Source organism: Oncorhynchus keta, chromosome 1 (assembly GCF_023373465.1).
Source record: "Oncorhynchus keta strain PuntledgeMale-10-30-2019 chromosome 1, Oket_V2, whole genome shotgun sequence".
Classification (NCBI taxonomy): Eukaryota; Metazoa; Chordata; class Actinopteri; order Salmoniformes; family Salmonidae; genus Oncorhynchus; species Oncorhynchus keta.
The window spans coordinates 57730003-57742183 of NC_068421.1; positions in this window are offsets into that span (position 1 = coordinate 57730003).

A 12181-nucleotide genomic window follows, 5' to 3' on the forward strand; every position below is an offset into this window, starting at 1 on the left:
TTTCAACATTGCATGTTTCATACTGCCCTATAAAACTGATGGGACACCATACCTCCCACCTGTCTACTCACCTTTGACTCTGTTCATCTGCCCTCTGCCACATGGCAGCCCAAAGATGATTTTGATATTAACCCCTAGTCCTCCAGACTATTCATTTTATTTTTGTGTAGCCCTTATCCCAAAATGTTCCTTATAAATCTCTAAATCTGATAATACTGAATGAGTAGCCTGCTAGTGTGCTGAGTTGAGTTTCTACAATGTTTGTTGGGCTCTGACTGGACCATAAGATGAGCGAGAGTATCAGTTACAGTGAAGTCAATACTCATCTACAGTCTCTGCTGTGTCTCTGCCAGATCTCACCTCACCACCATCCCTGTTCCTCTTTCACCTCCAAACATGCTTCCTCCAGCCTGACCATCCATCCTTTCCCCTCTCTGCTTCTCCATCCATCCGCCCTCCATCCCTAGTCCCAGGACCTTTCTCCCAGGCTTCGGTCCATGGGAGGTGGCAGCTGGCCCAACTGTGCCACCTGCTGCCATCCTCTGGTCACTGCCAGGCTTCAGCAGTGCAAGCCAAAGCACTTAGCCAATGCCCCCTCTGATGGATCAGATGAGCGAGGTGAGGGCAGAGCCACAGAGTCGTTACAGACGGGTCCTGTATTCCGGACGCCCACGATTAGATTTACTACAGCACTACTCCTGCTTGCAACCTTCCATCATTTGGCTGGCAAAGGGGCCCAATCTGGGTTTTTTTTTTTGGTTTCGTTTCCATGATCAACTTTGTTCCCTGAATTACAAACACAGTCAGTTTAACTTCAATGGATGCCAAATAATTTCAGAACAATGTCAAGTATTCCCTGTTGTTTCATTTCCGAGGAGAGCCATGTTAGCCAACACGCTATTCTGTTAAAACCTTCGACAACCTAACTGGATACACACAAATGACCAGGTTGTTAATTCTGATCAAACCAATGTTCTTTTGGAGCCAAAAGTGACTTCCCTACTGTGTTAAAAATGTCCCTGACAAACACACCTCATTAAACTTTAGAGCCGACCAAAGACTTTGCGCCATTTGCTGAAGATGCGGTGCTTTGTTTTTCCTCACAAGCAACATCACTTCTTTCTTTGTTTAAATGTAGAATGAAACCACCAGATCAATTAAAGCCCAGTACTTCTGAAAACTAGTGTGTGTTCACATATTCTGAGGTTTAGGGCAAGTTTTCACTTATAAGCCACATATAAACTGCGTAATGGGGACATGCAGAGTCCAGGTATTTCAACTAACAGACAGAAGAAATGACTTTTTCTAAGTATCCTGTAAAAGCAAGGCGGTTTGCCCTGACAGCTCAAACAAGGAGCTCATACAATTTACCCCTGTTCATATAGACTGGTTTAGGTGTCGTTTTATGTACACATTTACAGGACGTGACAGAAGAGAGATACATTTAAAGGCTTTTTTGTTGAGCTTGATAACTCTCCACTCCCCCAAATCCAACATCACATACAGCCTAATCTCTTCCTAGCCAAACACTTGGCTGTATGTGGATTACCACAACAATAAGCACCAACTGAACGGACGCCGTCTTCGAAGTGTTAAAACCACGTGTCAATGTCAGCATGACCATAAGGAATCATACAGTAATGCATCCACAGTCCTTCAGTGGACTACTGTAATGTGTCTTTCCTTGTGTATGTTCCTCAGTTTTTCAGTGTGTGTGTGTGTGTGTGTGTGTGTGTGTGTGTGGATTGCCCAGCGGAGGTGACAGTGACCTCCCTCACTGACTGGATTGAGGCGCAGCTGCACTTTATTCAGGATACCATTCAACCATCACTCGGTGGCAGTGGGACTCAACACAAAAGGACAGAAAGGTTTGCAGGGAGAAATTGTCATACTTCTAGCAACATCACGAATCTAAAGAGATTGACATTACTCTGAACAATAGTGCAAACCCCAGACCCCCACCCAGTACTAGTAATGATGATAATGTACAGTCGTGGCCAAAAGTTGAGTATGACACAAATATTAATTTCCACAACGTTTGCTGCTTCAGTGTCTTTAGATATTTTTGTCAGATGTTACTATGGAATACTGAAGTATAATTACAAGCATTTCATAAGTGTCAAAGGCTTTTATTGACTTACATGAAGTTGATGCAAAAAGTCAATATCTGTAGTGTTGACCCTTCTTTTTCAAGACCTCTGCAATCTGCCCTGGCATGCTGTCAATTAACTTCTGGGCCACATCCTGACTGATGGCAGCCCATTCTTGCATAATCAAATGCTTGGAGTTTGTCAGAATTTGTGGGGTTTTGTTTGTCCACCAGGGGAGTGACAGATATAGGGAAGATAATCAAGGAGGTGATGGAGTCCAGGTGAGTGTCATGAGGCGTTGGTGTGCAAGACGATGGTGACAGGTGTGCGGGATAATCAGTAGCTTGATGACCTTGACATGATTGACCAGGCTTGATATGATTGACATTTCCCCTCTTCCTGGGGTCATGAAGCTAGAAGCTGCGAGAGAGGTGGCCCTAGTAAAGATTCAACATCTGCTTACAAATGTGCATATCCCACAGAAGGTTCTGGGGGAAATGAATAACACAAGTGTTCAAGTGGTGAGAAAGTGGCTCTGCGTCAACACACACACCACACGTGACATTGTCTTCCTGAGCCAAAGAGAGGGGGGTTTAGGTGTCCTGAATATTGAGTGGATTTACACTGTTACCAGACTGAACATGTTCAACAGTGACGATGTGACAGTTTGGGAGTTCGCCAGATCATCCCTCCTCCTGGACCTACGGAGGAGGAAGTTTCCACTGGCCAGGGACACTGGACTTCAACTTCCTGGACTTCAGGAAGAAGGTCAATGGAAAATGTGACACTCGTGCTGCGGAAGTGGAGCTCAGGTGGACACAGACTGATATGCAAACTGAGCCAGAGACTGCCACTGATGCAGTTGCAGCAGATCCCTGTGTTGTTGTGGAGGCTTCTGTCACCCATGATGGAACATCTCATCCAGGACAACACTCCTTGGTATCAGATGGATGTAGCTACTGCAACACTGGACTGGCCTGAGGCTGCAGGGGAAACTGCTGCTCTAGACTGTGCTGACCACGCTGTCTCTCATTCCATGTACCAGAAACCTTGAAGCAGGACGTGTACAAAGCCAGGGCAGTTTGTACAGCACAGCATGTAGGAGAATGATGACTCCCATTCACTATCCACTTCTAAAGAGCCAACAGGTACAGATCAATACAGTGAAGGCATTCATCAGTCCTGATATTCCAATGGGACAGCTCTTATGATGCCAGAATGAGCGTGGGGTCTGTGATAGGTACACTAGCCTGAGAGTACGCAAGGCGTGTTTACCGATTGAATTAGGACAGAAATGGATTGTAGGCCACAGTGAGAATACTTTAACATGACATATAGGTCCATAACATGATAGGGTAGGAGGTCCATAACATGACATATAGATCCATAACATGACATATAGGTCCATAACATGACATATAGATCCATAACATGACATATAGGTCCATAACATGATAGGGTAGGAGGTCCATAACATGACATATAGATCCATAACATGACATATAGGTCCATAACATGATAGGGTAGGAGGTCCATAATATGACATATAGATCCATAACATGACATATAGGTCCATAACATGACATATAGGTCCATAACATGATAGGGTAGGAGGTCCATAACATGACATATAGATCCATAATATGACATATAGATCCATAACATGACATATAGATCCATAACATGACATATATGTCCATAACATGACATATAGATCCATAACATGACATATAGGTCCATAACATAACATATAGATCCATAACATGACATATAGATCCATAACATGACATATAGGTCCATAACATAACATATAGATCCATAACATGACATATAGATCCATAACATGACATATAGATCCATAACATGACATATAGATCCATAACATGATAGGGTAGATCCATAACATGATAGGGTAGGTCCATAACATGATAGGGTAGATCCATAACATGATAGGTTAGGTCCATAACATAATAGGGTAGGTCCATTAGATTATATATAGGTCCATAACATGATAGGTTAGGTCCATAACATGATAGGTTAGGTCCATAACATAATAGGTTAGGTCCATAACATAATAGGGTAGGTCCATAACATGATTGGGTAGGTCCATAACATGATAGGTTAGGTCCATAACATGATAGGTTAGGTCCATAACATGATAGGGTAGGTCCATAACATGATAGGGTAGGTCCATAACATGATAGGTTAGGTCCATAACATGATAGGGTAGGTCCATTAGATGATATATAGGTCCATAACATGATAGGTTAGGTCCATAACATGATAGGTTAGGTCCATAACATGATAGGGTAGGTCCATTAGATGATATATAGGTCCATAACATGATAGGTTAGGTCCATAACATGATAGGTTAGGTCCATAACATGATAGGTTAGGTCCATAACATGATAGGTTAGGTCCATAACATGATAGGGTAGGTCCATAACATGATTGGGTAGGTCCATAACATGATAGGTTAGGTCCATAACATGATAGGTTAGGTCCATAACATGATAGGTTAGGTCCATAACATGATAGGTTAGGTCCATAACATGATAGGGTAGGTCCATAACATGCTGCATGGTGAAGTCATTTGTACTACATAATGTAACTGACATAACTACATCTAAACATTTATCTTTCTGTGTGCATACTGCTCTGGCTATCCCTTAGTCAATGAGGAGGGCTGGAGCGATACAGGTGCTGTATCTTAACTGGGTTATCATATTGTTGCAGGAATTTTCCTGCACAGCAGCAAATGCAAATTTGTAGTGTATTCGAGGTTTAACAAGGCTTTTAACATATGTAATTTCCACTTAAAAAAGGTCTGACTTAATTTGCCCTAACAAAAAATGTATCAACCCTTACCAAAAATGTCCATTTAATTATTATCCACTAATCCATTATAATTTTCCTGCTGTAGCAAACTGGCTCAAATTAAGATACTCAATTTTAAAATCCTCCCTGGTTAGCATCACCAGAGAATTAATTCTGGCTACATTTAAAATGATTGATAATTTTCATGAATTAATGACAAAAATATATAAATAGATGAATAAGGAATAAGGGCTGAGTCGCGCCAGAGATGCAGCCAGCCGCGCCGATGCCTTGGATCACTTTCACATTCGTTTTTTCCCCCTCACATCTTTTACTGAGAGTTGCCAGTGAAGAGAAACTCGCCCAGACCCTCATGCACATGCGAGCACACACACATACACACACACGCAGGGCCTGGCTAGTGGTAAGAGAAAGCACCTCTAACCAGGGTATGTCTCCAGTGGTTTAACTGGATGTACTCTGGATTTAACGCTTGAGATCACCCCCCCATCTCTAGTTTAATGGCTCAATCTTTTCTAGTACACTAAACATTAGGAACACCTTCCTGATATTGAGATGCACCCCCTGTTGCCCTCAGAACAGCCTCAATTTGTTGAGCATGGACTCTACAAGGTGTCGAAAGCATTCCACAGGGATGCTGGCACATGTTGACTCCAATGCTTCACACAGTTGTGTCAAATTGCCTGGATGTCATTTGGGTGGTGGACCATTTTTGATACACACGGAAAACGGTTGAGCGTGAAAAACCCAGCAGCGTTGCAGTTCTTGTCTCACTCAAACCGGTGCCCCTGGCACCTACTATCATACCCCGTTCAAAGGCACGTAAATATTTTGTCCTGCCAATTCACCCTCTGAATGGCACAGATACACAATCCATGTCTCAATTGCCTCAAGGTTTAAAAATCCTTATTTTCTTTAATCCTCCCCTTCATCTACACTGATTGAAGTGGATTTAACAAGTGGCATCAATAAGGGATCACAACTCTCACCTGGATTCACCTGGTCAGTCTGTGTCTTAGAAAGATGTTTTCTACACAGGGTAGTTGTCTATGTAACATGATTTACAGCAGACTGGGTTCAATTTTGTTTAATCACAGGCTTATCTGGAGTCATCAGAAAGGACTGACAGGGAGTGTCCCTCAGATATCAGCAGAGTGATTGAGGTCTTCAGTCCAATCAGTCTGGATCTCCAGTGGCCCAGGGAGGAAGGAGTTCAGGCTTCCCTAGCCGAGGAGTGACCAACCAGGCAGGAAATAGCATGTTCAGGCCCCTGAACCAACTGCCACCAGGTCCATCCAACCACGGATTAAACAAATCCTCATCTAAAATTGAAGCCCATCAAAAAGCAATTATTTGACAGAGTTTAAGATGACAGTTGACTAGAAAAATTGCATTTTTTTGTGTATTTACTGCAACTTTAAAATGAAGCATTAGGGGTGTCATGAGGTCATCAGCAATGGAAAGCATTACTTATGAGTGAAGGAGTTCTGGAGGTAATTATGTTGGGCCAAATGGATTTCTGCAGCAAACTAAAGTATGATTTGTATTGATAGGGACTCTCCTGATTGCATGGGGGAAATCACTGAATCAAGCAGAGTCCATAGACTAGTGATGTGTCTCTCAAAATTCACAGTTTTTGGGATAAAGTCTGAGGAAAGCCCATAAAAGTTATTCAAGGGGAAGTTCAGATTTTGAATGACCATTTGATCACAGTTGACCTGACTGTGAACACCTGACTGTGAACACCTGACTGTATACAATGAATTACGTTTAGTCGCGCTGAGGTTGGCAGGTCAACGGAAAATCGCTTGTTAATCTGGGAACCGACCTGACTTACGTGGTGTTAGCTGAAGCAAATGCACAAGAAGCTTCAACGGAGCCATGAAGGCATTCACTAGACTAGACAAGGGTGGGGTGGAGAGAGAGAGAGAAAGAGAGAGAGAGAGAGAGAGAGAGGTGGGGGGGAGTGGGGACATTAACATTTCTAATTGGCTCTGCTGTCTTCATCAGTCAACCAGCACAGGGAGGTGGTGTGGACATCGGGTTGATTTTGATATTTTTATCTGGGATTTAATTTCCTCCCTTTTCATATTTTATCAAAAGCTTTCCCTGCTTCCTAAATCTCCTCCCTCCTCCTCCCCTCCTATCTCCCTGCTCCCCTGCGCCTGCTATCCATCATGCGATCTGACTTTAATATGCTTTAGCGAGGAATATAAGCCATTCATCACGCTGGCGAGGCCCAGGCACTGCCATGCGGCACATTTCATAGGCCAGTAAGAGGCGGCGGAGGCCAGCTGTAGCGCCGCTAATACTGCCATTTATTCCGTCAGGCAGAGCCGGATCCATCCGTCACTCCCAGCCGTCTCACCAGACACCCCCGGCCACGCCTTTTATGGAGGCATGAGCCGCTCCTTAGTAAACATAATTTTGCCTCTTGATTGGCCTTTTGTATGGAAGAAAGGGGAGAGGATAGGGCGAGGGGTAGAGGGAGAGAGTAGAGAGAGAGAGAGAGAGAAAAAAACACAGACAGATGGACCGACACAGACAGAGAGTATGTCTGTAAGTCAAGGTGCACTTTGTGAATAGATACAGAGATACAGTAGTTACTTGCAAAGTACAGGAAGTACTACAGATTTAAAAATGAAACCCCTCAAGGTTTTACCATCCCTTAAGGAAAATCAGGGCTGGACTCACCTATAGGGTTTTTAGCAGTATGACACTATGGGACCTCAATATTCCAGGAATAATAAGTCACTGTTACCTAAAAGTGCTAAATCATAGATTTCAACATCTGGAATTAGCATGCATAGTTATGTAAGTCACAGGGCTAATTAGCCATTTTTAATAAATGAAAGACACTATTATGACTGATAAATACTATACCAAATGATTACAGTACAAGGAATACAATAAATACAACCATGGGTTCAGTTCTTTAAACTCATTCTATACTTCCCTATAATGAATGATTTGTGTGTAGTTCACTATAAACCCGACACTCTCTCAATCTCTCAACGGATCCTTCATGAAATACAAGTAAATCGTGCTGAGCAAAGCCAGCTGTAGCTAACTGTGGTGACATGGTTGCCTTGCTAGTTCTTGTAAAGTCACTCAACTGATCTTTAAGTCTGACTAAAGACCTGACCATCAGCAGTTAAACTTTCCCCCTCCTCATACTCATTCTCACGCACATCCTTCAGCTGTCAAATGGATCTCACTCGCTGCTCACTATATAACCCTGACCTCCATTACTATTGATGATGGGAGCGCCGTGTTTTATCCCTCCTGACAATTCACAGTCATGCTAATAGTAAAGTACAACAAACCAACCAGACTAAGGGGAAACCACTGTACTTTTTGAATGCATATCTGCACTTAACCTAGTCCATTTTTCCTGTCAGAACATCTGGCTCGCATACAGCCTCTAAACTACCTTCTCAGTCTCATTTGAACTCCTGGTCTCATCCTATCTTTCGTCTTATCCTCCCATCTCAGAGTAGAAAAAAGTATCGCAACGTTTCTAGTTACTTGTGTCTTTAAAACAGTGGTCACCAACCCCTTGCACTGGTGAGCTGCAGGTTTTGTTCTAGCCCAGCTCAATAGTCCACTGCTTCAAGTAATTGCTCTTTGGGCTGTCTCTCCATCTGGTTCTCCCCATGGTTTCTCTATGGAGGGGATCCTCCTGACTTGAGTTACCTCCCAGCTGCTTCTACACGTTAATGAATGCCTGGTGGTGTTGAGGGTCTGCCCTGTCGTGATTTACTGGGTCTCTGTAATAACGGATAATAGTGCCTGGGGCTGAGCGGAGTGGAAACTTAATCCAATAGCACCTCCATCACTATTAGGGTTATTGATAGAGCACTGAGAGCAGGGATGGGGCTACCCTGTGGCCCACCCCACTGCTCCACACACTGATTTACTCTTACTGTCGTTGAACCAGAGCAAACAATAGCTTGAGGGAAGGGGAGCCCCCACACATATTACTCACAAAGATACAGATGGCTGGTGTATGGCAACCCCCCAACACAGACAAGGCTTCTCTTCTCTCTCCTTTCACTCAACCTCAAAGCCATTCTATTCCATTATTTCCATCATGATGGAATGATGCCTGGTCACTGAATGTTCATACTGAAAGAGAAATACAGTCTAACATGTTGGCACAACATCCTCTCACCTGGGTAAATGATTTCAATGACGAACCCACCCCTTTGATATTCATGCGCCAGCTTATACAGACAGTAAGCGGTGTGCAATGCTGCATCCCAGGTACACTGTCTGGGGCCTCTGCCAAAAGATAATGCCCGTGGCTGACTCCCCCAGACAACTTATGAAGCCATTTGTGTCTGGTTAAGACATGAAGTTGTATTTACAGCCTGGCTCCTTTTGTACTTTAACAGAAATCCTCTCTGTCTCCCTCCTGACAAAGGCAGATATGACTGGCCACTAAATCTACTGACAAATGGCCGCCCTAAACAGCACCAACAGAGGCTCAAGGGGAAGGAGACACTCAGATGGATGAACACAGGATCTGTTCTCCTTTCTCACAGCAGAATCATGGAATCTCGTAAAGAATCCACCCTCACAATTGAAGAACTGTGTGTGTGTGTGTGTGTGTGTGTGTGTGTGTGTGTGTGTGTGTGTGTGTGTGTGTGTGTGTGTGTGTGTGTGTGCACGCGCACGGGCGAGAGAGAGATTGCGTCCAAGCTTGGTTGTTCTCCTCTGCGCCTGATGCTAATGTGCGGGCTGTGAGTTACGGCACGTCCACCCTCCCCCCGGTCCTCCTCGTCTCTCCGCCGAGATGACAGGGACAGAGAGGAGACTGGTCAGTGCACAGTCCTAACATATTAGTGCTGAGCAGGCGTGCCGATGTCACACACTATCCTAGACCCTGATCTCCAATGCAAAACAAAGAATCAGAATCTAAAATGGCCTCTCTATTCGATTAGTGATAGATATATTAATGACAGATGGTTTTCCCACCCATCTGATATCGCTGGCTTATCTTATAGGAGAGGAGAGGTATGAAAATTAGATGTTATTATTGGACAGGGGATTTGATGAGGACAAAAAGTAGCTACGCTGGAAGGTCCTGGAGAGCATCACTCAAGCAATAACAAGATTGTCTTTATGAAAAGATGAGAATGAGGAGATGAGGAAGATAACTTTTAAGAACAAGTCATTGTAATAAAAAGCAATATCCCCTCAAAAAACTGAGGAAGTTGCAGAGGAACATCCATTATCAGCATTTTTAGACCAAGATAATGCCACTACTGTCCTGCAAGTTGAAGTATTAAAAGATGAATGTGATTTAACCTTGAAAGTGTATTACAGAACACCAATAAGACCATGGGCTTAATGAGACTGAATCTGGAGACTCGGGATAATGAGAAACCCAGTGAGAGGGATGAAGAATGACTGTGTAGGTCTCACCAGCCCAGACAGACAAATCAACTACCAGTCCCACTGTGCAGCACACTGCCTTGTTACTGTGCTCCGACCATACACAGTCACGGACACAGTCACGGACACAGTCACAGACACAGTCACGGACACAGCCACCACCGCACACGGCAGCTCTCACACACACACGCTCTCTCTCTCTCTCTTTCTCTCTCTCCCTGGCCTCATTCAGAGAAGTATGGTCCACTCGAGACAAATAGACGGATCTTTAGTTGTGTGGTCTCCAAAAGCTTAATGATTCGGAGGCTCTTTTCCAGAGCGAACATTTCAACAACATGATGACAACTGAGAAACATACTCCTGGTTTTTACCTGAGGGATTGAGGTTTCTCCTCACTGGCTTGCTCACCTCTGGCACTTCGTCTATTACAAACAGAGGGATAAAGGAGAGGGTGTTGCTGGTTAGGGAGAAGGGTGCTGGGGGAACTCAATTACAGCCAACTTAATAGAGCATCAGAAAAGGAGGAAGAGAGGGAGATTAAATTGATAGAATAATTGTATTTTTATTAAAAAATATATATTTAACCTTTATTTAAGAATGACAGGCAAGAAACACTTAAACTTCACAGCTGGGCAAGTGTCAGAGATGGCCATTTGCCTGACTATAACCATGAATACTGAATATATCACGTAAAATAATATAGCTTCGCTGACAAGTGGTAGTGAATTGAATACTATAGTCAACTGACTTGAGGAATTACTTTCCAGTCATCTTCCATGAAATGCATTCCAATTGGTTTGGTGTCCCTCAACTAAGAAAGATAACTGATGAAAAGTGGATATCGAAAGACATTAAGGACACCTGCTCTTTCCATTACATAGACTGACCAGGTGAATCCAGGTGAAAGCTATGATCCCTTATTGATGTCACTTGATAAATCTACTTCAATCAGTGAAAATTAATAATAGTTTTTTAACCCTTGAGACAATTGAGACATGGATTGTGTTTGTGTTATTCAGAAGGTGAATGGGCAAGAAAACAAAAATGTAAGTACCTTTGAACGGAGTATGGTAGTAGGTGCCAGGCGCACCGGTTTGTGTCAAGAACTGCAACGCTGCTGGGTTTCACGCTCAACAGTTTCCCTTGTGTATCAACAATGGTCCACCACCCATAGGACATCCAGCCAACTTGCAGGCCAGTCAAGTTCTTCCACACCGATCTCAACAAACCATTTCTGTATGGACCTCGATTTGTGCATGGGGGCATTGTCATGCTGAAACAGAAAAGGGCCTTCCCCAAACTGTTGCCACAAATTTGGAAGCACAGAATTGTCTAGAATGTAATTATATGCTGTAGCATTAAGATTCTTACCACTTTTCTGGTGAGCTGTTGTTGCTCCTAGATGTTTCCACTTCACATTAACAGCACTTACAGCTGACCGGGGCAGCTCTAGCAGGGCAGAAAATGTACAAACTGACCCATGATGGTGCCACATTGAAGGTTGCTTAGCTCTTCAGTAAGGCCATTCTACTGCCAATGTTTGTATATGGTTTGCATGGCTGTGTGCTCGATTTTATACACCTATTAGCAACGTGTTTGGCTGAAATATCCAAATCCACTAGTTTGAAAGTATGTCCACATACTTTTGTATACAGTGCATCCGGAAAGTACTCAGACCCCTTGGCTTTTTCCACATGTTGTTACCTTACAGCCTTATTCTAAATTGGATTAAATAAATGTTCCTCATCAATCTACACACAATACCCCATTATTACAAAGCAAAACCAGGTTTTTAGAATTTTTTTCTCAACCAGTTTCATGAGGAATGTTTCTCCAAGTCTTGAAGGAGTTCC